At 38.4% G+C, this 26,647-nt stretch overlaps 1 protein-coding gene across 2 annotated transcripts in view; it reads right to left on the reverse strand.

The window, feature by feature from the left end:
* zbtb7c (zinc finger and BTB domain containing 7C) overlaps window positions 1-26,647 on the reverse strand; it is a 56,797-nt gene that overhangs the window by 19,050 nt on the left and 11,100 nt on the right. The window contains exon 1 of one of the 2 annotated variants that reach the window (XM_061927247.1): window positions 7,189-7,655. The exons of the other annotated variant lie outside the window; for it this stretch is intronic. The gene's annotated coding sequence lies outside the window, so the exon portion shown is untranslated. Of the gene's footprint in view, window positions 1-7,188; window positions 7,656-26,647 lie in introns of those variants that run through there. 2 annotated transcript variants of the gene reach the window in all.

Raw genomic sequence — 26,647 nt, forward strand, 5'->3', positions numbered from 1 at the left:
TCCGGTCCAAAGGGTCTAATAATAACTGCTCCTGTCGGCTTTGAAAACATTTTTCAACCACTGTGCCGCGGCACACTAGTGTGCCGTGAGATACAGTCTGGTGTGCCGTGGGAGATGATCTAATTTGACATATTTGGGTTAAAAAATGTTTTTGCAAACCAGTAATTATAGTCTGCAAATGATGTGTTGTTGTTGAGTATCTAGAGCTCGGCAGTGTAACCGTGTAATACTCTTCCATATCAGTAGGTGGCAGCCGGGAGCTAGTTGCTTTGTAAATGCAGGTAAAAAGGTGTCTTATGCTTAAACCAAAAATAAACAAAAGGTGAGTGCCCCTAAGAAAAGGCATTGAAGCTTAGGGAAGGCTATGCAGAACGAAAGTAAAAACTGAACTGGCTACAAAGTAAACAAAAACAGAATGCTGGACGACAGCAAAGACTTACTGTGGAGCAAAGACGGCGTCCACAATGTACATCCGAACATGACATGACAATCAACAATGTCCCCACAAAGAAGGATAAAAACAACTGAAATATTCTTGATTGCTATAACAAAGTAGATGTGGGAAATATAAGATATGGAACTGCTACAGGAAAATACCAACAAAAGAGAAAAAGCCACCAAAATAGGAGCGTAAGACAAGAACTAAAACACTACACACAGGAAAACAGCAAAAAACTCAATAAGTCAGGGTGTGATGTGACAGGCGGTGAAAGTACACCTACTTTGAGACAAGAGCTCTTGTGATGCATGCTTGGTTATGCTTTAAAGTCATATCCAACAATTGCGACAATGACTTTTAACTGTCAACTGAGTTTATGATTTCTGCTGGTGGTGTGCCTCCGGATTTTTTCAATGCAAAAAATGTGCCTTGGCTCAAAAAAGGTTGAAAAACACTGGCATAGACAAGCCACGCCCAGAAAAAATACTAAACAAACTAGCACTACTAGTGTTATGAGATATTGGGAATTTAGCAGTTCGCTTGCATCACTTAAAATCATTATGGAGTATCAGGCCTGTTGTCTTCTCTGTCGTCCGCTCTATGTATGAGTTCTATATTATTGATATTTCCGATAACATTTCTTAGGCTGTTGATATATGTTCATACTTGCCAACCTTGAGACCTCCGATTTCGGGAGGTGGGGGGGTGGGGGGTGGGGGGCGTGGTCGGGGTGGCGCGGGGCGTGGTTAAGAGGGGAGGAGTATATTGACAGCTAGAATTCACCAAGTCAAGTATTTCATTTATATATATATATATATATATATATATATATATCCTGAAAATATGCAAACAAAACTGTGTTTAGATAATTGATACTTCACACTTGCATAAATAAATATTAAGGAATATAACATAACTTGGCTTCTGAGAGCTTCAAAATTTAATGAATAAAATGCTAAAGTTGTTGATAAACAAGCAATTATTTTAATAATTAAATATGATCATTTTAAATGAATTATGATTATGATAATTTAAAATTAATGATTCCTTCCGCCCGATTGTAGCTGAGATAGGCTCCAGCGCCCCCCGCGACCCCAAAAGGGAATAAGCGGTAGAAAATGGATGGATGGATGGATTTCAAATATGTTTATTTTAATGTATAATTCTATGGCTGGATGTAATAAGGAGTCAGGAAAAAATACAAATAAAAATACAATTACTTTTGATGTTTTTAGCAAAATATAGTAAAAATGTATTTAGTTTTTTTTTTTTAAATTAATAAATATATTTATTTTTAGGTAAGGTAAACATAATAATACAATTTATCTCTAGTCTGGATGATTTAGTTCTTGTCACCCTGTTGTCCTCCCGTCGTGAAAAAAGGCTGTCCTCACTCAGGTCCGCATGAAACTGGAGGGGGCGTGGCCTCCAGCTCCGGCTGAAAATCGGGAGACTTTCGGGAGAATATTTGTCCCGGGAGGTTTTCGGGTGAGGCGCTGAATTTCGGGAGTCTCCCGGAAAATTCGGGAGGGTTGGCAAGTATGTATATGTTGTTCGTTGTCGACCTGGAGCTTTCTTTCCTACTAGTTTTCCTGTCACCATCTTGAACTCTAACTTATAATAAATAATTCACCCCTATACAATATCCTACCTTAATACCCTACTGTGCAATATTACCCTTCGAGTGCAATACATCCGCCACTGATTGTTATCACTCCGATACTCTTGTCTTGTTTTGTATATTGTACAGTATTTTGTATGTTGTTTTGTATATTGTACATGATTGCTTATTATTTTTATTGGATAGTAGTCTATTTATTTCAATTCTTAGTTTTATCTTTATTACTTCTTGTACAAAAAAGTCCATTCTATTCTATTCTTAACATCAGTTTTTCTAAGCTGTGTTTTCTAAGGATACGTCCGAGGAATTTCAGCTGCCTATTTCGAATCGTTGCAATTATCTTGTTTTTGCCCTTGCCAATACCTCTTCATTACTTTTCTTTTCAGTCCATGATATGCGGAGTATTTTTCTAAAGAAGCACATTTTAGTTGCCTCTAATTTTCTCAGTTGTTTTTTTTTTTTCCCATTTAAAATAACTTTTAAAAAGCCCATAGTAGTAGTAGTACCGTATTTTTCGGACTATAAGTCGCATTTTTTTTCATAGTTTGGCCAGGGGTGCGACTTATACTCAGGAGCGACTTATGTGTGAAATTATTAACACATTACCGTAAAATATCAAATAATATTATTTAGCTCATTCACGTAAGAGACTAGACGTATAAGATTTCATGGGATTTAGCGATTGTTCTATATGTTATAGTTATTTGAATGACTCTTACCATAATATGTTACGTTAACATACCAGGCACGTTCTCAGTTGGTTATTTATGCCTCATATAACGTACACTTACTCAGCCTGTTGTTCACTATTCTTTATTTATTTTAAATTGTCTTTCAAATATCTATTCTTGGTGTTGGGTTTTATCAAATAAATTTCCCCAAAAAGTGCGACTTATATATGTTTTTTTCCTTCTTTATTATGCATTTTCGGCCGGTGCGACTTATACTCCGGAGCGACTTATACTACGAAAAATACGGTTGTCATTTTATTTCAGACCCAGGGGGATCTATATCGGCAGCACGGTGTCACAGGGGTTAGTGCATCTGCCTCACAATACGAAGGTCCTGAGTAGTCCTGAGTTCAATCCCGGGGTCGGTATATTTCTGTGTGGAGTTTGCATGTTCTCCCCGTGACTGCGTGGGTTCCCTCCGGGTACTCCGGCTTCCTCCCACCTCCAAAGACATGCACCTGGGGATAGGTTGATTGGCAACACTAAATGGTCCCTAGTGTGTGAATGTGAGTGTGAATGTTGTCTGTCTATCTGTGTTGGTCCTGTGATGAGGTGGCGACTTGTCAAGGGTGTATCCCACCTTCCGCCCGAATGCAGCTGAGATAGGCTCCAGCTCCCCCCCGCCACCCCGTAAGGGACAAGCGGTAGAAAATGGATGGATGGATGGGGATCCATATCACAGAAAAAGAAACCATACAACAATAAAACCCAAATCAAAGAAATACAAGCAGAAATAAAATTAAATAAAAAAAAACTTAATTTTTGGACACAAATGCAATTATTTTGCCTGAACGAGCATTTATAAAACATTTTACTTGAATGTACTACATTTATTTGCTAACAGTTCATCTGAAGTCCAGTCAGGGTGTATTTTGGAGTGAAATTTGCCAGCGATCACGCCAGTCAGAGTTTCCTCACTCATTTTTGCACCACCAACCTCTCCGCCTTTTTAGGTAACCATCCGCAGTAGGCAAAAGGAGCATGCACGGTCAAAATAACTCGCGTGATTAATCTACGTGTGTACATAGTTTTTGTGATTAATCCCATGAGTTAAATTTAAATTTCTGACAGACCTAATTTAAACGTTTAACATGTCGATTAATTGAAATGAGTTTTATCGGCCTTTTGTTGCAAGGCATACTTGATGGGCATCAGAGCGAGAGCTGACAGGAACAGGGAATCAGACAAGTTCATATTGAAAACACATATTAAAGAGTGAGGTTAAAGTACCACTGATAGTCACACACACACTAGGTGTGGTGAAATTACCCAAGTGGAGGAGTTCAAGTACCTCGGAGTCTTGTTCACGAGTGAGGGAAGAGTGGATTGTGAGATCGACAGGCGGATCGGTGCGGCGTCTTCAGTAATGCGGCGGACGCTGTATCGATCTGTTGTGGTGAAGAAGGAGCTGAGCCGGAAGGCAAAGCTCTCAATTTACCGGTCGATCTACGTTCCCATCCTCACCTATGGTCATGAGCTTTGGGTTATGACCGAAAGGACAAGATCACGGGTACAAGCGGCCGAAATGAGTTTACCCCGCCGGGTGGCGGGGCTCTCCCTTAGAGATAGAGTGAGAAGCTCTGCCATCCGGGGGGAGCTCAAAGTAAAGCCGCTGCTCCTCCACATTGAGAGGAGCCAGATGAGGTGGTTCGGGCATCTGGTCAGGATGCCACCCGAACACCTTCCTCGGGAGGTGTTTAGGGCACGTCCGACCGGTGAGCCACGGGGAAGGCCCAGGACACGTTGGGAAGACTATGTCTCCCGGCTGGCCTGGGAACGCCTCGGGATCCCCCGGGAAGAGCTGGATGAAGTGGCTGGGGAGAGGGAAGTCTGGGCTTCTCTGCTTAGGCTGCTGCCCCCACGACCCGACCTCGGATATTTAAATATTAAATATTTATATATAAATATATATATATATATATATATATATATATATATATATATAAAATATTTATATATATATATATATATATATATATATATATATATATATATATATTTTATTTTTTTATTTTTTTTAAAAGCCCGGCCCCTGGCCACATTTTTTAACCCAATGCGGCCCCCAGGTCAAAACGTTTGGGTACCCCTGGACTAGAGTTTCTAAAACTCTTGTTTTTTTTATGTCTTTAAAAAAATGTTCTGCATCGCCGCCACCTACAGGACTTATATAGAACAGCATATGAAAATCGTACAATGTATGAACACAATAAGGATGTGTTGAGGTACTTTTAAGTTAAAGTTAAAGTACCACTGATTGTCACACACACACTATGTGTGGCAAAATTATTGACCCATCACCTTGATCACCCCCTGGGAGGTGAGGGGAGCAGCGAGCAGCAGTGGTGGCCGCGCCCGGGAATCATTTTTGGTGATTTAACCCCCAATTCCAACCCTTGATGCTGAGTGCCAAGCAGGGAGGCAATGGGTCCCATTTTTATAGTCTTTGGTATGACTCGGCCGGGGTTTGAACTCACAACCTACCGATCTCAGGGCGGACACTCTAACCACTCGGCTACTGTGCCACATTTGCTGGATGTGGTGGGGCACTGTCTCACTTATGAGAATAATCAACTGTTCAGACCTTTAAGTCAACACCTGTCACCTCCTTCAGCACCATCCTCTCCTCCACATACTCCTCATCACCAGGTCGTAAGTGGTACCCGGCCCACAGTCCACAAATCAGCCAACCAAGGACTAAACTAAAATGCCCTGTCAGGCCGGTGCTGGAAATCATTACCGGGCCAACAACGTTGTCACACACACATCCTGCTTTTTGGCCTCTTACTGAAAGAACATTTAATATTATTTTAGCTTGTCGATGTAATGTATCCTGGAGCCACCTAGTTTGGAGAATAACTTATTTTTTTAATTTTATTTGTAATTTTTTTTTTTTTTTTACAAATTGCAACCAGTCGCATGCTGTTGTGATTAAACTTTAGTTTTTGTGAGTTTAAGTTGAATGTAAAGCTGCTCATTTCTCACACACAGACTTTTACTTAAATTAATTAATATCCTACGCCAGAGGTGTCAAACGTACGGCCAAGGGGCCGGATCAGGCCCACAAACAGGTTCTATCCGGCCCGCGGGATGAGTTTGCTAAGTAGAAAAATTACCGAATTTTTCGGAGTATAAGCCGCACCGGAGTATAAGTCGCACCTGCCGAAAATGCATAATAAAGAAGGAAAAAAACATATATAAGTCGCACTGGAGCCCGGCCAAACTATGAAAAAAACTGCGACTTATAGTCCGAAAAATACGGTAACCTGAAATTTTTGAATGAAAGAAACAGCTGTTCTAAATGTGTCCACTAGATGTCGCAAGAGCAATTCTTTGTATCTTTGTAGATGATGCTACATATGTACAAAATAAACCACATGATGTTAGTACATCAGTCAAGGAAAATGATCAAACTACATAAATAACATCCTGTAATTTGATTTTGATATACTTTTTTATGATTTTTTTTGATAGATTGAAAATTAACACCAATGAGTTGACTGATGAACATTAACACATAATTTATTCAGAAAATATAAATAACGACAAATAAAGATAGAATACAACAACAACAAAAACATAATTTGTACATTTTCGGAATGTGCTTGTTCTATTTTTAAACAAAGAAATCAATCTGAAGTTGTCTTTATTTTTAAATTATCGTGCTGAGATTTTACTAGTTCGGCCCACTTGGGAGTAGATTTTTTCTCCATGTGGCCCCCCCATCTAAAATAAGTTTGACACCCCTGTCCTACGCCCTTGTTTAGTGATTCATTTACATGCAGTATGTTTGAGTCTGCAAGAAAACACAGGATTTTTTTTGGTTTGTGTTTGTACTAATCCTATAATTTTTTTAATGAATTTTCTTTAAAATATATTACGTATGTAAAATTAAAAATGTCTTAATTATTTTATTTTTTTTACCATTTTTATTGATTTCTACCCGTCTTCATCCGTCTGATTACATGTATAAAAAACACCTTTATGACTAAAATCATTTAAATTAAAAAATGTATGCTAATTATATTAATGATTTAAAATAAGGACAATGCGCGCAACAGTGTTAAACTCCAATTCTGTGTTTTCTTTAGGTTGGGAGTAATTTAAAGGAATAAAATACTGTTAGCGCGCATAAATGCTGAACAAGTCTGTTTTTATAAATTTACAGGGAAATATTGTATATGTATTTATAGCGTGTCTTGATAATTCAAAAGGGTTTGGGGATTAGAAAAACACAGGATAAGAAATTGAAATATAAGTCACAAACTTGTTTGCCCCCCGTCGAGGCGCCATGCAAAGCTTCTTGTGAATAAAATACACACCAAGTGACGCACGTGCACGCTTTACCACGAGCAAACCAAATCCAAAAACATACACAAGTCTCATGTTCCGTCACCTACCTCAGTTGTTGGTGTAAAGTCCACACTAGTGAAAGGTTCTGGTGGTCCTCGCTTGACCTCTCAGCATGACCCCCGTCAATCGATTTGTATGCCAATCAATCAAACTCCCATTCATAAAAATGTACAAAAAAAGAGCCAGTGAGGGAAATCCAAAGCAGCCGAGTAGCGCAGGTTGTCGGGTCTGTGTGTGCGTGTGTGTGTGTTGAGAGTCAGTGTGTGTGAAGGCGAGCACGGGAGTCAGGTTGTGTGTGCTGAACGGAGCGCGGGAGGAAAAGGAAGGGAGGGCTGAACAGCAGAGCACTGCGCTGTGGAGATGTCGCACCGCTAGTTTTTATAGCAGGGTGGGTAGCTGCGAGATAATAATACCCCGTCCTCCTCCACAACACAAGTCAAAGTGCAGCGTGTAATAAGCCCCATGGCGCAGACACCCTCTGATTTAGGTCAGACAAAATGAATTTTTAGTTGTGTTCGAGGGACCGAGGGGCAAAGGAACTCCGAGAGGTTGTTTGGGGAGACCGAGGGAGGCGGGAGAGAAAATGTGGAAAACTATTTTGTCTTTTCACTGGCTGGGGAAACGCAACTTGCAATTTGGAGCTACTTTGTTGCACTTTAAAGGGGGACTGCACTTTTTTTTGGGGGGGGGGGTTTTGCCCATCATTCACAATCTGTGTGTGAGACAAAAACACATTTTTCTTTTTTTCATGCACTTTAGCGAATAAATGCGAGCAAAAGTCAGCTTACAATGGAGCCCATGGCAGTCGCTCTAATCTGCCTATAAAGCGCCTAAAAAAACATCCAAGGTTTTTATAGACATGTTGTAAGTAGAGATGTTTGATATTATCGGACGATAAATGCTTTAAAATGTGATATCGGAAAATATCGGTATCGGTTTCAAAAAGTAAAATTTATGACTTTTTAAAACGCCGCTGTACGGAGTGGTACACAGAGTGAGAAGTACAGAGCGCCAATAAACCTTAAAAGCACCGCCTTTGCGTGCCGGCCCAGTCACATAATATCTACGGCTTTTCACACACACAAGTGAACGCATGCATACTTGGTCAACAGCCATACAGGTCACACTGAGGGTGGCCATATAAACAACTTTAACACTGTTACAAATATGCGCCACACTGTGAACCCACACCAAACAAGAATGACAAACACATTTCGGGAGAACATCCGCACCGTAACACAACATGAACACAACAGAACAAATACCCAGAACCCCTTGCAGCACTAAATCTTCCGGGACGCTACAATATACACCCCCGCTACCCTCTACCCAACCCCACCCACCTCAACCTCCTCATGCTCTCTCAGGGAGAGCATGTCCCAAATTCCAAGCTGCTGTTTTGAGGCATGTTAAAAAAAAAAAAATGCATTTTGTGACTTCAATAATAAATATGGCAGTGCCATGTTGCCATTTTGTTCCATAACTTGAGTTGATTTATTTTGGAAAACCTTGTTACATTGTTTAATGCATCCAGCGGGGCATCACAACAAAATTAGGCATAATGATGTGTTAATTCCACGACTGTATATATCGGTATTGGTTGATATCGGAATTGGTAATTAAGAGTTAGACAATATCGGAATATTGGATATAGGCAAAAAAGCCATTATTGGACATCTCTAACATTTACCTTTTACGAGTTTTTGGGCGATAAAGCAGCTTAGCTGCTGATGATGTCAACCTCTCTGATCAATGCGCCGCTAAATGTAGGTCCTTAACATTAGCACTTATAATAACAATGTCAATAATACTTGGTTAATCCATCCATCCATTTTATACCTTAATATTCAGGTCAAATGGAGTGTTGTTGGCCGTGGTTATTTATTGAATTTTATGGTCTGATTTGATGCAATGACGTCATGCTCCCTTTGGCTCCATTGTAAGTGGACTTTTATTCACGTTTATTTACTAGTTAGAATGCATAAAAAAAAACGTGTGCTTGTCTTCCAAAAGGATTGTGAATTATTATAAGTGCAGATCCCCTTTAAGGCAGCGTTATGTAAAATCAAAGGTGTGCTTTTTTTAATTGAATAAGCGTTTCAAACTCTGTTCTTGTTCCTAAAAAGAAAAGAAAAAGCGAATCAAACTATGGTTATCGAGGCTATTACACCATTAGGCTAACATGAAGTCGAGTTAATGAATGAAATATTATAAATAATTTCATTTTCAACTAAAATCACACTTGAACAGTCTGGCAGAATTTCTTGTACTTCTTTGTTAGCAGGTCACGTGTTTGTGTGGCCGTTGGTTGCCAGGAAGAAACGTTGGACATCAACGTATTTTGAAACTTTGTTTAAAGGTCATTTTGAAAGGACTTGTATTGTATCAATGTCCTGTGCCTACTGGGACAGTAACGTAATTACTTGCTTGCATGTTTCAAATTAACTTTAAAAAGAGCCCAATATTTGGACACTAATTCAATTGTATTGTTAGAATACCATACACAAACATTTTTGTAAATGCTTTACTTGAATGAACGTCATTTATTTGTTGAACAGTTGTATCTAAAGTCCTATCAGGGTGAATTATAAAGTCATCTTTGCACTGACTTATGCATTGGCCTGATCACTGACCGTCTAACAACCCATCTACGGCTAATGTGCGGTCAAAATATTGTTTATACAAGATTAATGCAATTTTTGTTTGTGATTATTCCCATATGTTAACACATTAACTTTGACAGTGCTAGTAAAAAATAGTGCATATCATCGCTGTCCAATTAAAAGAATGTATATCTAAATTTTATGATTTGCTACAATAAATACAACTTACTTATAACTTTTATTTTGCCAAAAAGGACATTTTTAAATAAAGGTTTTTAATTGGACAGCGAATTTACGCTTGTTTAAAAATGAATCATAAGGTGTCTGAGTTACACACAGTAGATATTGAAGTAAATGATTGCTCTGTATTAAATATTACAAAACACTGGGATAGGAAATATGTTATATTTATTTATTTATTTTATATTTATATTTATTTGGGTAGAAATTAGGGCTGTCAAACAATTAAAATATTTAATCGGGATTAATCGCATTTTGTTCATAGTGAACTCAAAATTTATATACCGTATTTTTCGGACTATAAGTCGCAGTTTTTTTCATAGTTTGGCCGGGGGTGCGACTTATACTCAGGAGCGACTTATGTGTGAAATTATTAACACATTACCGTAAAATATCAAATAATATTATTTAGCTCATTCACGTAAGAGACTAGACGTATAAGATTTCATGGGATTTAGCGATTAGGAGTGACAGATTGTTTGGTAAACCTATAGCATGTTCTATATGTTATAGTTATTTGAATGACTCTTACCATAATATGTTACGTTAACATACCAGGCACATTCTCAGTTGGTTATTTATGCACAATATAACGTACACTTATTCAGCCTGTTGGTCACTATTCTTTATTTATTTTAAATTGCCTTTCAAATGTCTATTCTTTGTGTTGGGTTTTATCAAATAAATTTCCCCAAAAAATGCGACTTATACTCCAGTGCGACTTATATATGTTTTTTTCCTTCTTTATTATGCATTTTTGACAGGTGCGACTTATACTCCGGTGCGATTTATACTCCGAAAAATACGGTAATATAAAATAATTTATATAATTTTTCATCATGAATAAGTATACCCTGGACAGATAATTTTCAAGTTTTAACACCATGAACAGATTAATTATTTAATTAATTAATTAATTTGCTTTAATGAAATGTGTTTTAAACATTATGGTTTTTTAAACAGCTCAAGACAAAAAGGACAAACATGATTTAATGACAATTTAAAAAAAAAAAAGCTTGGTGTCTTGCCAAATTTTGTATTGTGTAGCAATACATCATTTCTATTCCTGCTATAGGAGCACTTGCATTCAGAGGAGGAGCTGCACTTCCATGTTTAGATACCAGTTTTACACATAAATAACATAAAATGTGGATTGTTATGATCATTGTCAAAGATGTTTGGTAATATTTATCCATCCATTTTTCTACCGCGTGTCCCTTTTCAGGTCACGGGGGGGCTGGAGCCTATCCCAGCTGTAATCTAAATAAATTTCTACCTGAATAAATGCTTCTGATATTCTGTACATTACATGTTGTACAAGTTAATGGTCTTCATATTGCTGCATGACAATGACAGCCTGCTCCTCATTTTGTAATTGAGTATATACCTCAACTGATGTACGAGCAATTATTCAGGTGCAAATATCACAGAATAACATTACAAAACATCTCTGACAAATAGGGATGGGTACTGTTCACATTTGAATCGATACGGTACTCCTGGTACCTGGGAATCGATGTCAGTACTCAACTGTCCCAATTGTCGGTACTTTTGTGTGTGTTCATGTGATAAAAAATGTTTATTTGCGTAATAATGAAATCTTAAAATGTTTAAATGTTACATATGTATTTCTCTTTAGTGATCAATCATCAAATATATCAAAACAATATCCAATTATTTGTGTAATAGCATGTTTGCAATTGTTTTGCAAATTTCTACAACATAAAAACACTTAACTACAACAATGCAGTGTTATTTTCTTATTTATTACACAAAATAAAACCCGGCTTCACACACTCCTTTCTTTTTCCATCTGGAAAAAATGTGCTGGGGGTCCATGGAGGCAATTAAGTTAAAAAGAAATGAGCAAAATAGGATGCAGTAAAAATAAAGCCCAATGTTTAGGTTTTTTTTCAAAATTATTGAATTACAAATGAAAGTGAAGCAAAAACTTTACATTAACATTACAAAGTACAATGCGAGGAACAGAGCTGATTATGCAGGTTAAGCTATTACAAGTTTTTTACCTGGACCAGATGTAAAGGATGATGATGTCACCGTTATCGTCACCAAATGTTAACGCTATTTCTTACCCCGTTTTGTTGGCTGCAGCCGAGTCGCTAAAGGTGCCAAATGCAGGAGTTGCAACCGTACATCGAACTTGGCTGCACTCTTCAGCCATGAGAACGTTTTTGCGTTATTATGGCGTTAACTTTGACAGCCCTTTTTAATTAACCCTTGTGTGGTGTTCGCGTCTCTGGGACCCGTTTTCATTTTTTATTAAAAGAAAAATTATACAATTAATTAATTATTCAAAATGAGACTCACTGACTTTGGCTCATTTTCTGTGAAGAACATATATCAGAATACATATTTAATGACCACACACCATACACTCCCCCCTACACATTTCTATTACATATAAGATGTCCGGGTCCACTGGACCCGGGGCTAATAGAAGTGTGGAAATTGATGTTCTGTGTACCACACACACACACACACACACACACACACACACACACACACACACACACAGCAGGCCTAGACAGGAGGAGGACAGAGTGTAAGTACACAGAACATCAGAGGGTCAAATGTGCGAGATAATGAGAGCAGACATTGTTGACAAACAATGTTGCAACCTTGTGTGGGAACCGCAGGTGCAGAAACACAAAAGAAGAATCCCTGTGGGATGCAGAAACTGGCAGAGAAATTTTCCGTGCAACGTTCATATTGTCGTTACTCAGCCAGCGTTTGTGGGTCTGATGGACCCGTTGCATTTTGCGGCTTTTAATGCCTCACAATCAAACACTTTTATGTTAAAATACTGAACAGATGTATGCCTCAGTTTGATTGTGAGGCATTAAAAGCCGCAAAATGCAACGGGTCCATCAGACCCACAAACGCTGGCTGAGTAACAACAATATGAACGTTATAGAAGGGTTAATGTGATCGGTATTGGCCGATTTCAGTCATGCATGAGCGGAATCGGCAGCATGAGGTTTAAAAATAAAGTGAAACTTTTGTGAAAGATTGATATGTACCGTATTTTTCGGATTATAAATCGCAATTTTTTTCATAGTTTGTGACTTATACTCTGGAGCAGGGGTCACCAACGCGGTGCCCGCGGGAACCAGGTCGCCCGTAAGGACCAGATGAGTCGCCCGCTGGCCTGTTCTAAAAATAGCTCAAATAGCAGCACTTACCAGTGAGCTGCCTCTATTTTTTGAATTGTATTTATTTACTAGCAAGCTGGTCTCGCTTTGCTCGACATTTTTAATTCTAAGAGACAAAACTCAAATAGAATTTGAAAATCCAAGAAAATATTTTAAAGACTTGGTCTTCACTAACTGACAAAGAAACAGATTTGGTGTCCAGTTCAAAGTGTGACATCCATCCATCCATCCATTTTCTACCGCTTGTCCCTTTTGGGGTCGCGGGGGGTCGCTGGAGCCTATCTCAGCTACAATCGGGCATGATTTATTTAAAAATTTGAGAGTTGACTTTTGTATTTTACATGAGTTATTATTTGTACAAACATGGTGCAAAGTAATTCATGATTTGTTAAAAAATGTTAGTGGCTAGCTAGTTAAAATGGGATATTGTGATTTCACAAGACTGTCTTAGAAGTGATCATTTGAAAATGTTCAATTTGGAAAATGTGCACTTCGAGAAAATATAAAAATAAAGTGTTGCATATTGATATTTATCTGTTTCTATATATTGAGCAAATTGGCTATTTCTGGCAATTTATTTAAGTGTGTATCAAACTGGTAACCCTTCGCATTAATCAGTACCCAAGAAGTAGCTCTTGGTTTCAAAAAGGTTGGTGACCCCTGCTCTGGAGCGACTTATGTGTGAAATTATTAACACATTACCGTAATATTTCAAATAATATTATTTATAGAAGAGGAAGCGGCACATTGTCTACCTTTGGAGTTGGCAGAGTTGTTTAGAAGCGACACCGAGGAAGAAGATTTCATGGGATTTAGCGATTAGGAGTGACAGATTGTTTGGTAAACGTATAGCATGTTCTATATGTTATAGTTATTTGAATGACTCTTACCATAATATGTTACGTTAACATACCAGGCACGTTCTCAGTTGGTTATTTATGCGTCATATAATGTACACTTATTCAGCCTGTTGTTCACTATTCTTTATTTATTTTAAATTGCCTTTCAAATATCTATTCTTGGTGTTGGGTTTTATCAAATAAATTTCCCCCAAAAATGCGACTTATATATGTTTTTTTTCCTTCTTTATTATGCATTTTCATCCGGTGTGACTTATACTCTGAAGCTTGAACTTATAATCCGAAAAATACGGTATATACTGTTTGAAAAAAGCCCCGTCAGAAAGTCATAGTCAATTTTTCACCCTGCCTCTTAAAATAATCGGAATCTAGAATCGTTGGAAACCCGAACCGAAACGAAGAACCGGAATCGGCATTGTCCAAGTGTCAAAAAAATCAATGCAATCCTTCCACCCACTATTTATTAATGATACCCACCTGGTTGCATCATGTAAATGAATAGAAAGACATACAATTCAGGAAAGTGGCCGTAATACATTCATTGCATTATGAAGTGATGGCGCATGTAATCCTGCAGAGCAGTGTGGGGGAGTGGAATGTCGTGAGTGTGTCCTAAGGTATTTATTTTTTCCCTAACAGGACTCATGACACACGATGAACGTTGTCCAGTTGGCCTAAAAAACACACAAGAAGACGAAGGAGCCCACTTCCCCTCCTCTGCGGAGACAACACAGACCCGAGCGGACCGCAGCCCGTCCTCTTGGTGAGTGACACTGTTTTGCACGGGGTGAGCGCTATGCAGCCAGCACACACTGGCATCCAGTATATATAAACGGGGGTTAGCCACTAACTGCTAGCAGGCCGGCCAGACGGCCAGGAAAACAACATTCATCCTATAAGATGGACCCTGGCTATTTCTTGAGCAGCCGCTGGCGTCATAGCAACAGGCCGTAAGTGGCACCTGTGTCGAGGGCTTTGTGATGAAGGCTGGTGGACTTCCAGGGGGCTGTGACTGACACCCACTGGGGGTTTTAATGGCGTAGTTCACTTGGTTACACACCATTAACGTGCTATGAGGTAGCAACAAAGCAGCCATTGTTACTCCTGTGTAAGGGGAGGAGCTTAGGATCAACAAAGGCTTGGGCGTGATGCCATGAGACATTATTGCTAGAGATGTCCGACAATGGCTTTTTTGCTGATATCCGATATTCCGATAATGTCCAACTCTTACTTACCGATTCCGATGTCAACCGATATATACTATCGGGGAATTAACACAATATTATGCCTAATTTTGTTGTGATGCCCCGCTGGCTGCATTAAACAATGTAACAAGGTTTTCCAAAATAAATCAATTCAAGTTATGGAAAAAATGCCAACATGGCACTGCCATATTTATTATTGAAGTCACGAAGTGCATTATTTTTTTTTAACATGCCTCAAAACAGCAGCTTGGAATTTTGGACATGCTCTCCCTGAGAGAGCATGAGGAGGTTGAGGTGGGCGGGGTTGGGGGCGTAGGGGGTAGCGGGGGGTGTATATTGTAGCATCCCGGAAGAGTTAGTGCTGCAAGGGGTTCTGGGTATTTGTTCTGTTGTGTTTATGTTGTGTTACGGTGCGGATGTTCTCCCGAAATGTGTTTGTCATTCTTGTTTGGTGTGGGTTCACAGTGTGGCGAATATTTGTAACAGTGTTAAAGTTGTTTATACGGCCACCCTCATTGTGACCTGTAGACCAAGTATGTTTGGCATTCACTTGTGTGTGTGAAAAGCCGTAGATATTATGTGACTGGGCCGGCACGCAAAGGAAGTGCCTTTAAGGTTTATTGGCGCTCTGTACTTCTCCCTACGTCCGTGGCGTTTTAAAAAGTCATAAATTTAACTTTTTGAAACCGATACCGATAATATCCAATATTACATTTTAAAGAATTTATTGGCTGATAATATCGGCAGTCCGATATTATCGGACATTTAATACTTTAATGTTATCGCTCCTCCCGCCAGTTATCAGCTCTTAATGATAACTGCCACATTAAATGACAGAAATGAACAGGAAGACCTTAGAATAATCCACAAAATCAGAGCCAACGAGAGGCTCAACAACACATGAGCACATTTGTGCAACGAACAGCTTGCTTAATCAATACGATCGCGCCACCTACCAGTTATTAATCATAACCGCTCCCTTGCATTATAGAAATAAACAAAAAGAGTCACAATAGTCCACACGCTTGCTTCCTCATATGTATACGCATGCGAGGTCATTTAATTATGTAATGTTGTCGCTCCTGCCGCCAGTTATCAGCTGTTAATGATTATTGCCGTATTGCACGGCAGAAATAATAAACCGTCGGACTCAAAAAAAAATAACAAAGTCAAAGCACAAGTTACATAGGCTTAGACTTAGACTTCCTTTTATTGTCATTCAAATTTGAACTTTACAGTACAGATAAGAACGGAATTTTGTTGCATTAGCTCGTTGTAGTGCAGGATGCTTGCGGGCACATGAAAAAGTCATATATATATATATATATATATATATATATATATATATATATATATATATATATATATATATATATATATATATATATATATATATATACACATATATATATATATATATATGTATGTATATATATATATATACATATATATATATATATATATATATATGTATATGTATATATATATATATACACACAAAGTAGGAAGGGTATTTATATGGCCCCATTTGTCGCAGATTACCTGACACATGAAATGTGACAAATTGGGGGGCACACTATTTACTTTAGCTGCCAGATTGCAGTAGAGCGTTGAGTATCTTAATATGGGTTTTGTGGCAATTCCAACTTTGACCACAATGTCAGTTGATACGTTGAGTGGCCTTTCATATAATTTTTAGCACACTGCATGGCAAAAGGAATACCTCTTACCCTTCTTATCACATTAGATCCAACAAGAAATGGGGCCATATGTATTATTTCCCTAATATGTATGTATGTATGTATGTATGTATGTATGTATGTATGTATGTATGTATGTATGTATGTATGTATATATTTATATATATATATATATATATATATATATATATATATATATATATATATATATATATATATACATATATATATATATATATATATATATATATATATATATATATATATATATACATATATATATATATATATATATATATATATATATGTATGTGTGTGTGAGTGTGTGTGTGTGTGCGTGTGCGTGTATACATGTATGTATATACGTAAATATATGTATTTATATAGGTATATGTGTATATATGTATATAAAAATGTGTATATATATGTATATATATATATATATATATATATATGTATATATATATATATATATATATATATATATAGATAGATAGATAGATAGATTGATATATATGTGTGTGCGTGTGTGTGTAGTGTTGGATAAGAGCTAACGAGGACAGCCTTGGTGGGACAGCCTTCGTCTGCCCTCAGGTAGCTTGTGTGTGTGCGTGTGTGTGTGTGCGTGTTTTATTGTGTGTGTATGTGTGCGTGTGTGTCTGTGTGTCAGCAAGAGAGCCCTGAGGCACCATGGCACCTCCTAATTAAAAGCAGTCAGGCTGCAGGGCAGGCCAGACAGATGCCTGTCAACACACACATGCACGCACGCACGCATGCACACACACACACACACTCACACACACACACACACACACACACACACACACACACACACACACACACACACACACACGCACACACCAAAGAGCGACAACAAGACCGCACTGCAACAAGGTGTGAGGTGCAGGTCAACTATTTTTGTGCGCGTCCACACAGCGAGCACACAGGTAAGTCATGTTTGTGCATCACAGCCATAATCAGCAAACAGACCAGAAGAAAGGAGAGTCAAGAGCCTGCATGGCTTCATTATTTGTGTTTGAAGGGGGAACTGAGGTTAAAGCACTGTTGACCACACACAACAGCTATGTCCTCTCTGTTCATCATCCTCGACTTGTTAGAAGATCACCAACTACTAAAGCACACATGTTAATGATAAAGTACACTGTTTGTTGGAAATGACTAGTAATCCATGTAGTTGAATGCTATTTTTGTTGTTAGTGAGTAAGCTTATGCATGATTATAGTCAATCTCAATACAAAAATGCCTATAAAGTTCTTTTTTAAATTACTTTTGAAAACATTGCAATTTTTCTTAATAAGTTCCTTAATTTCTCAGAAAATCTTGACAAATTAGGAATGCAACATTTTCTTTAACCACCTATTGCAAATAAAAAAAAGAACACACATTTTTTTTTACATGAGAAACTATTAAGTATTTAATAGAGAAACTGTGTTCTTTTATTGTTATTTATTATCATATTTGTATCATTATTCATCATTTTTGTAGGGGTTCTCATAGAACAAGGTTTCAAACTCCTTACCATTGAGGGCCACATCGCAGTTATGACTGCCTTCAGAGAGCTGCTTATAACAGTGAATGATATATTAATATATTTGTAGCAACACTTCATGGGGCGGTATAGCTCGGTTGGTAGAGTGGCCGTGCCAGCAACTTGAGGGTTCCAGGTTCGATCCCCGCTTTCCACCATTCTAGTCACTGCTGTTGTGTCCTTGGGCAAGACACTTTACCCACCTGCTCCCAGTGCCACCCACACTGGTTTAAATGTAACTTAGATATTGGGTTTCACTATGTAAAGCGCTTTGAGTCACTAGAGAAAAGTGCTATATAAATATAATTCACTTCATATAATTCACTTATTACACAAATGCATTTTTAGGGACCGCAATGGACATTGCGGTCCCTATTGTAATTGTAAGGTTTTATTATTATTCCGCCGCCTCTTTGAGCTGTAATTTGACCCTCTTAACATGCTTTAAAACTCACCATATTTGACACACACATCAGGACTGGCAAAAATTGCCATCTAATAAAAAAACAAACCCCAAAACTCAAAATTGGGCTCTAGCGCCCCCCTAGGAAAAACACAGACAAAACTGCTTGTAACTTCCGTTAGGAATGTCGTAGAGACATGGAACAAAAACTTGTTATATGTAGGTCTGATTTAGACCTAGATTTCATACACTAACATCCTTCAGCAAAAATCAACAGGAAGTTGGCAATTCCCCCTTCAAAACAAAAAGTTAGTAAAAACAGTCACTTTTGCCTCTTTGAGTTGTAATTTGACTCCCTTAACATGCTTCAAAACTCACCAAACTGGACACACACACATCAGGACTGGCAAAAATTGCGATCTAACAAAAAACTCAACCCCAAAACTCAAAATTGCGTTCTAGCGCCCCCTAGGAAGAAAACACAGACACAACTGCTCCTAGGAAGAACACTCAGACAAAACTGCCTGTAACTTCCAGTAGGAATGTCTTAGAGACTCTATGTAGGTCTCACTTAGACCTACATTTCATACATTGACAACCCCAGCAAAAATCAACAGGAGGTTTGCAATTTCCCCTTAAAAACAAAAGTTTTGTAAAATCCGGTCACCTTTTTTCAAACATTATCTCCTCTGAGCGCGTTTGTCGTGTCGGCTTCAAACTAGCACAGGAGAGAGATTGAACCCTTCTGATTTATAAGTTGACCAAAGAGTTTTAATTACTGCTCCGGTTTGGATTTTATGTGCCGTCAAAGTTGGTCCCGTCTATCGCTGCTTGCAGCTTTAATTTTTTTTTAATTGAAACTGATGGATAACTTCCTTTGAAGTCATAAGTCAAGGTGACAAGCGGATATTTAAGTATTTATTTGAACAAAAGCTATTTTGTAATACAGAATATAATACCATTTGTTGCATAACAAGATAATATTCAAGTTTAAAAGATATGCAATTTAATGCAGTACATATATTTTTTCTGTCTTAACAGAAAGAACAAATACATTTAGTTGGAGAGATGAAGTACTTTTTTGATGACCATTATTTCCAGGCTTTTGCCGGCCATATAAAAGAATGTGGTGAGCCAGGTCTGGCCCTTGTGCTCTGAGTTTGACACCTGTGTCTTAGAATATTCAACAATTTGATTCAAAGGAGTCTGATTTGACTATCAACCTCGCAGTCCAATCGAAGCCCCTTCCTCTCTGCGTGGAAGACAGGCCAGTTGAGTACCCAGGACCCCCCACGTACAGCAGGTGTGTTGGGACAGCAGCCCACTGTCAGACAGAGCTCCAGTATTTATTTGTTTATCTCAGTCTTTTACTTTTAGGTGGAAAAGTCGTGAACAAGGTCTGTTTATTTGAGGGAATCCCCATTAGTTGTGCTCTTAAAACAAAAAATCCCCCCAAAATCATATCAGAATCAGATTTGACATTGAAAATCCTTAGTTTAAAAGAGCCCTGAATTTTTTGCAATACAGTAATGTTTTTGTGTGGGACAAGTCGTTTGATAATGCAACAGTATAAACATTTTCCTTTATTTTTCAGTGGATAACAAATTATTATTGAGGGTGCGAGTTTTGTAAACTAATTGTAGTACTGCCTATCCTAAAAACGTTTTCAGCCACTCTTTACCAATCACATTTTTAATTTGATAAAGTATTTACAGTGTATTTTGTTACATTTAAAAAGTGTTGTCAAATGATTTAAAAAAAAAAAATCAGATTAATCACACTTTTAAACTAAGATTAATCATGATTAATAATGGGTTATTAACCGCTTGCATAATACAGATGAATTTAAAAAAGACCCCATAATTTGGACACAAATGCAATTTTATTGTTGGAATGTCATCCATGAACAATTTTAAAATGGGTTTACTTTAATGCACTTCACTTATTTGCACACTTTTTTTTTTTTATCAAAGGTACGTCCAAAAACCCACTCCCCGCTGCAGGTAACCATTCGTGGTTAAGGTAAAGGACCCTGTATGGTCAAAATAAATTGTGTGGCTAATTTGTGCATATACCTGATTATTACAACAGTTTTCATAATATTAATCAGATTAATTAACTTGAAAGCTCTGATGTATATATCTAAAAATAGTAAATGCCCTCCCAAGAACCATCAAAACACAAATGTCCACTGCAGAGTGTCATGTCTGTGTGATCATGTTTTGTTTTAGTCATGTTCGGTTTTGTTTTTGGACTTTTTGTGCACTTTTGTTTTGTTTTGTCACCATAGCAACCATTAGTTTTCACCTGTCACGTCACGCACCTGTTTCACGTTTTGAGTCACGCACCTGCTTTCACTAATCATGTCTGTAGTATTTAAGTTCATTGTTTTCAGTTTGTCTTTCTGGCGACATCCGGATTCATACCCCTGTCACACTCTTACCTCTGCGCACTTCATAGTCCATGCCAAGTAAGTTTTTTGTTTATTAATGCCACAGTTAGTGTTTTTGTTTAATTGTTCACAGTTTCTGCCTATGTGCAAGTTTTGTTTTCAATAGCCTAGTTTTGTACCTCCGCCATTGTGCGCGCTTTTCGTTTGTTCCTTTTTGATATCCATCCATCCATCCATTTTCTACCGCTTATTCCCTTTTGGGGTCGCGGGGGGCGCTGGAGCCTATCTCAGCTACAATCGGGCGGAAGGCGGGGTACACCCTGGACAAGTCGCCACCTCATCGCAGGGCCAATCCTTTTTGATATATAGTGTTAAAATAAATCATGTATTCACCTTCACGCCATGTCTGGTCCAAATCACTTGCACCTCGGGAGAACAAACCACGCCATAGTTCTAGTCGTGACACAGAGGATGCTGGTACTGAGGATGATATTTCATGAACATTCTTATTGGCTGGGAGAAGTCACATGGTTCTATTGCCTTCTTTTGAGCTTTGGTGTCTACTAGTGTTGTCTCAATACCAATATTTTGGTACCGGTACCAAAATGTATTTCGATACTTTTCGGTACTTTTCAATACTTTTCTAAATAAAGGGAACCACAAAAAATGGCATTATTGGCTTTATTTTAACTAAAAATCTTAGGGTACGTTAAACATGTTTCTTATTGCAATTTTGTCCTTAAACAAAATAGTGAACATACTAGACAACTTGTCTTTTAGTAGTAAGTAAGCAAACAAAGGCTCCTAATTAGTCTGCTGATGTATGCAGTAACATATTGTGTCATTTCTCATTCTATTGTTTTGTCAAAATTATAAAGGACAAGCGGTAGAAAATGAATTATTAATCTACTTGTTCATTTACTGTTAATATCTGCTTACTTTCTCTTTTAACATGTTCTATCTACACTTCTGTTAAAATGTAATAAACACTTATTCTTCTGTTATTTGATACTTTACATTAGTTTTGGATGATACCACAAATTTAGGTATCAATCCGATACCAAGTCGTTACAGGATCATACATTGGTCATATTCAAAGTCCTCATGTGTCCAGGGCCATATTTCCTGAGTTCATAAACATAATATACATTTTTAAAAAACAAAAAAGGTTTTGTGATGCTAAAAAATATCGATGTAATCATAGTAGTATCGACTAGATACGCTCCCGTATTTGGTATCATTACAGTGGATGTCAGGTGTAGATCCACCAATGGCGTTTGTTTACATTTTGACGCCGGTAAAATACAGTGTGTAGTGAAACATGTTTAGCTATTCCTCGTCCTGCAGGGATGATACTTGTAAGAAACTTACTTTATTTGTCGCCATGGAGGCGAGGATTAGTGATTTAGAAGTAGCGGCTGGACTTTAGCCGCTAGCTAGGTAGCCATGTCTCAAAGCACCTCTTCCTGAGGGCGTTTCAATGTTATAGCTTCAACGTTATCGTTAGTTTTTAGACCAAAATGCATCCATTCTCCCTTTTCTGTCTACACACTGTGTCTGCTTGTAGTACTCTGTGATTGTGCGCTGCTGAACATGCTCCTCTGCTCATGAAACCAACAATGACATGACATGACGACAAAGGGTGGTAAAGGGTGGGGGCCCGGTACTTTTTAGAGGTGGTATAGTACCAAATATGATTCATTAGTATCGCGGTACTATATCAATACCGGTATATCGTACAATCCTAGTGTCTACTATGACCACAATTTAGGCTATGAAGTATGGTTTGTTGCGTTATAAAAGACAAATGGTGTCATTTTTCAGCGAGTAACACGTTCTGACCAGAGGTATAGGTTTCCATGACGTTTTTTGCGGACTTATAGCTCCTGCCACCCAATGTAGATAAAAAGTGAGTGACTAAAACAAATTGTCTGTTACCTGTCCACTGTTTCATTTCAGGTGTTTTGAGAAGCTAATGGGCTAACTGCCGCTCGCCCGGTCCAGGTGGGCGGACCAAGGCGTGCTGCCTCTCTCGCAACGATTAGATCGCATGAGCGGGCCAAGCGAGCCGATCCCACACACTCGTGTCTCTGTAACCGCCATGCAGCCTCTCACACGCAGGTGGGTGGACCCACTTGTTCAAGCCAGAGCCTTTCTTTTTAGACATTATGAAATCACACTTTCATTTGTGGCTACCCTTTTTTTTTACTTCTTTAACCTTCACATCCAAACTGTTTTTAAAAGTTCCAGTATTGACCATCAAAACGACATAAACATTGCAACACAACTTTTTCTAGGCGTTAAACAAAATATAATGCTAATTGCAAGTTAATATTTACTTTTAATTCATGGCTATTGCAACAATTCAACATTGGTTTTGATCCGTATCATTGCTTTATTATGTATATGTCCATGTCAGATTCTGGAGAAAAAACAGATTTTTACATTTTGGGTCTTGGAAGTAAAGCAACTTTTCCTCTAGAGTTGGCTACAGTGACCTCTGCTGACAGAGTTGATAACTACAGGCTGATCATGCGCAAAAAGCGTGAACATAGTAGTATAAATACATTTCCTGATTGAATTGTGTCATAGATAATTTAGTAAAATTGACATATACACTAGAGCAGGGGTCGGCAACCCGCGGCTCTAGTGGCTCTTTAGCGCCGCCCTAATGGCTCTCTGGAGCTTTTTCAAAAATGTATGAAAAATGGAAAAAGATGTGGGGAAAAAAAATCTATTTTTTGTTTTAATATGGTTTCTGTAGGAGGACAAACATGACACAAACCTCCCTAATTGTTACAAAGCACACTGTTTATATTAAACATGCTTCACTGATTCAAGTATTTGGCGAGCGCCGTTTTGTCCTACTAATTTTGGCGGTCCTTGAACTCACCTTAGTTTGTTTACATGTATAAATTTCTCCGACTTTCTAGGACGTGTTTTATGCCACTTCTTTTTCTGTCTCATTTTGTCCACCAAACTTTTAACGTTGTGTATCAAAGGTGAGTTTTGTTGATGTTATTGAATTGTTGGAGTGCTAATCAGACATATTTGGTCACTGCATGACTGCAAGCTAATCGATGCTAACATGCTATTTAGGCTAGCTATATGTACATATTGCATCATTATGCCTCGTTTGTAGCTATATTTGAGCTCATTTAGTTTCCTTTAAGTCCTCTTAATTCAATTTATATCTCATGACACACTATCTGTATGTAATATGGCTTTTAATTTTTTGCGGCTCCAGAAAGATTTGTTTTTGTATTTTTGGTCCAATATGGCTCTTTCAACATTTTGGGTTGCCGACCCCTGCACTAGAATGAAGAATACGGTCACTGATGTTGCAGCTGTTGGCTCACCATCTACATTCTAGTTTGGCGTTTCTTAGCCATGGTCAGGGCCACTTTGTTGGGCCGCAAGAAATATCTCTATATTGCCAAAAGTATTTGGCCACCTGCCTTGACTCACATATGAGCTTGAATTGCCATCCCATTCCTAACCCATAGGGTTCAATATGATGTCGGTCCACCTTTTGCAGCTATTACAGCTTCAACTCTTCTGGGAAGGCTGTCCACAAAGTTGCGGAGTGTGTTTATAGGAATTTTCCACCATTCTTCCAAAAGCGCATTGGTGAAGTCACACACTGATGTTGGTCGAGAAGGCCTGGCTCTCAGTCTCCGTTCTAATTCATCCCACAGGTGTTCTATCTGGTTCAGGTCAGGACTCTGTGCAGGCCAGTCAAGTTCATCCACACCAGACTCTGTCATCCATGTCTTTATGGACCTTGCTTTGTGCACTGGTGCACAGTCATGTTGGAAGAGGAAGGGGCCCGCTCCAAAAATGTCCGCACAAGGTTGGGAGCATGGAATAGTCCAAAATGTTTTGGTATCCTGGAGCATTCAAAGTTCCTTTCACTGGAACTAAGGAGCCAAGCCCAACTCCTGAAAAACAACCCGACACCATAATTCCTCCTCCACCAAATTTCGCACTTGGCACAATGCAGTCCGAAATGTAGCGTTCTCCTGGCAACCTCCAAACCTAGACTCGTCCATCAGATTGCCAGATGGAAAATCGTGATTCATCACTCCAGAGAACGCGTTTCTACTGCTCTAGAGTCCAGTGGTGACGTGCTTTACACCACTGCATCCGATGATGTATGGCTTAGATGCAGCTGCTCGGCCATGGAAACCCATTCCATGAAGCTCTCTGTGTACTGTACGTGGGATAATTGGAAGGTCACATGAAGTTTGGAGCTCTGACTGTACAGAAAGTCGGCGACTTCTTTGCACAATGCGCTTCAGCATCCGCTGACCCCTCTCTGTCAGTTTACGTGGCCTACCACTTTGTGGCTGAGTTGCTGTTGTTCCCAAACTCTTCCATTTTCTTATAATAAAGCCGACAGTTGACTTTGGAATACTAAAGAGCGAGGAAATTTCACGACTGGATTTGTTCACAAATGTTTGTAGAAATAGTCTCGATGCCTAAGTGCTTGATTTTATACACCTGTGGCCGGGCCAAGTGATTAGGACACCTGATTCTCATCATTTGGATGGGTGGCCAAATACTTTTGGCTATGTAGTGTATGTGTTTATCAGCTGTGGTCCGTATAAGCCGCAGCAGTACTCAGTTGTAGTACACTTTTCCACCACTGGCAGTAATGACAATATCCAACGAAAAACTAAAATCATAAAGAGAAGTTTCTTAAGCGCAAAAATTAGGATTAAAGTGGTGAAGTTGTATTTTCATTTGCACTTTAATTTTATTGACAGTTTATTTAAGAAACATATATTATTAAATTACTTAGAATGTATTTATTTTCGCACTGCCTAATTGTATGTAAATGTATTTTTCATCAGTTATTGAGTCCCTTCTTTTGCAGTAGATCTGACTAGTATTTATTTTTGTAATCAGCCTGACCTAAGCCTTGATAATAATTGTTGTGATTAACATATGGTTTAATATAATTTGAAAAGGTGGTAAACTGTAAGCAGTTTAGATATTATTGAATACGATTCAAATCAAGAGTAAGATTACTAATTCAGTGTTAATATTTAAGTGAACACAGGGCCCCTCTGTAGTGGAAAAGCTGGGCCCTTAGGTCAGAAATAAGAACCCCTGTTCTAGTTCATGCCCAAAATGTGTGGTGGGATTCTGTGCAAGATCTTCCACACCAAACTTGCCCTATGTGCCTTCAAGGAGTAGAAAAAGGGCCTTCCCACATAACTAGATGTGTACAATTGTCTAAAGGGTCTTGCTAAGATAAGATTCAGGGACCAGGGCCGACCTCCGGGAGTGTGAGGGCTCGCCTCCCAGCCAGGCAACTTTGTTTTGTTTTTTGTGAGGAATGCGAGTGTACGCAAATTCAAGGAGGTTTTTTTTTC

Source organism: Nerophis lumbriciformis, linkage group LG32 (assembly GCF_033978685.3).
Source record: "Nerophis lumbriciformis linkage group LG32, RoL_Nlum_v2.1, whole genome shotgun sequence".
NCBI classification, from domain to species: Eukaryota; Metazoa; Chordata; class Actinopteri; order Syngnathiformes; family Syngnathidae; genus Nerophis; species Nerophis lumbriciformis.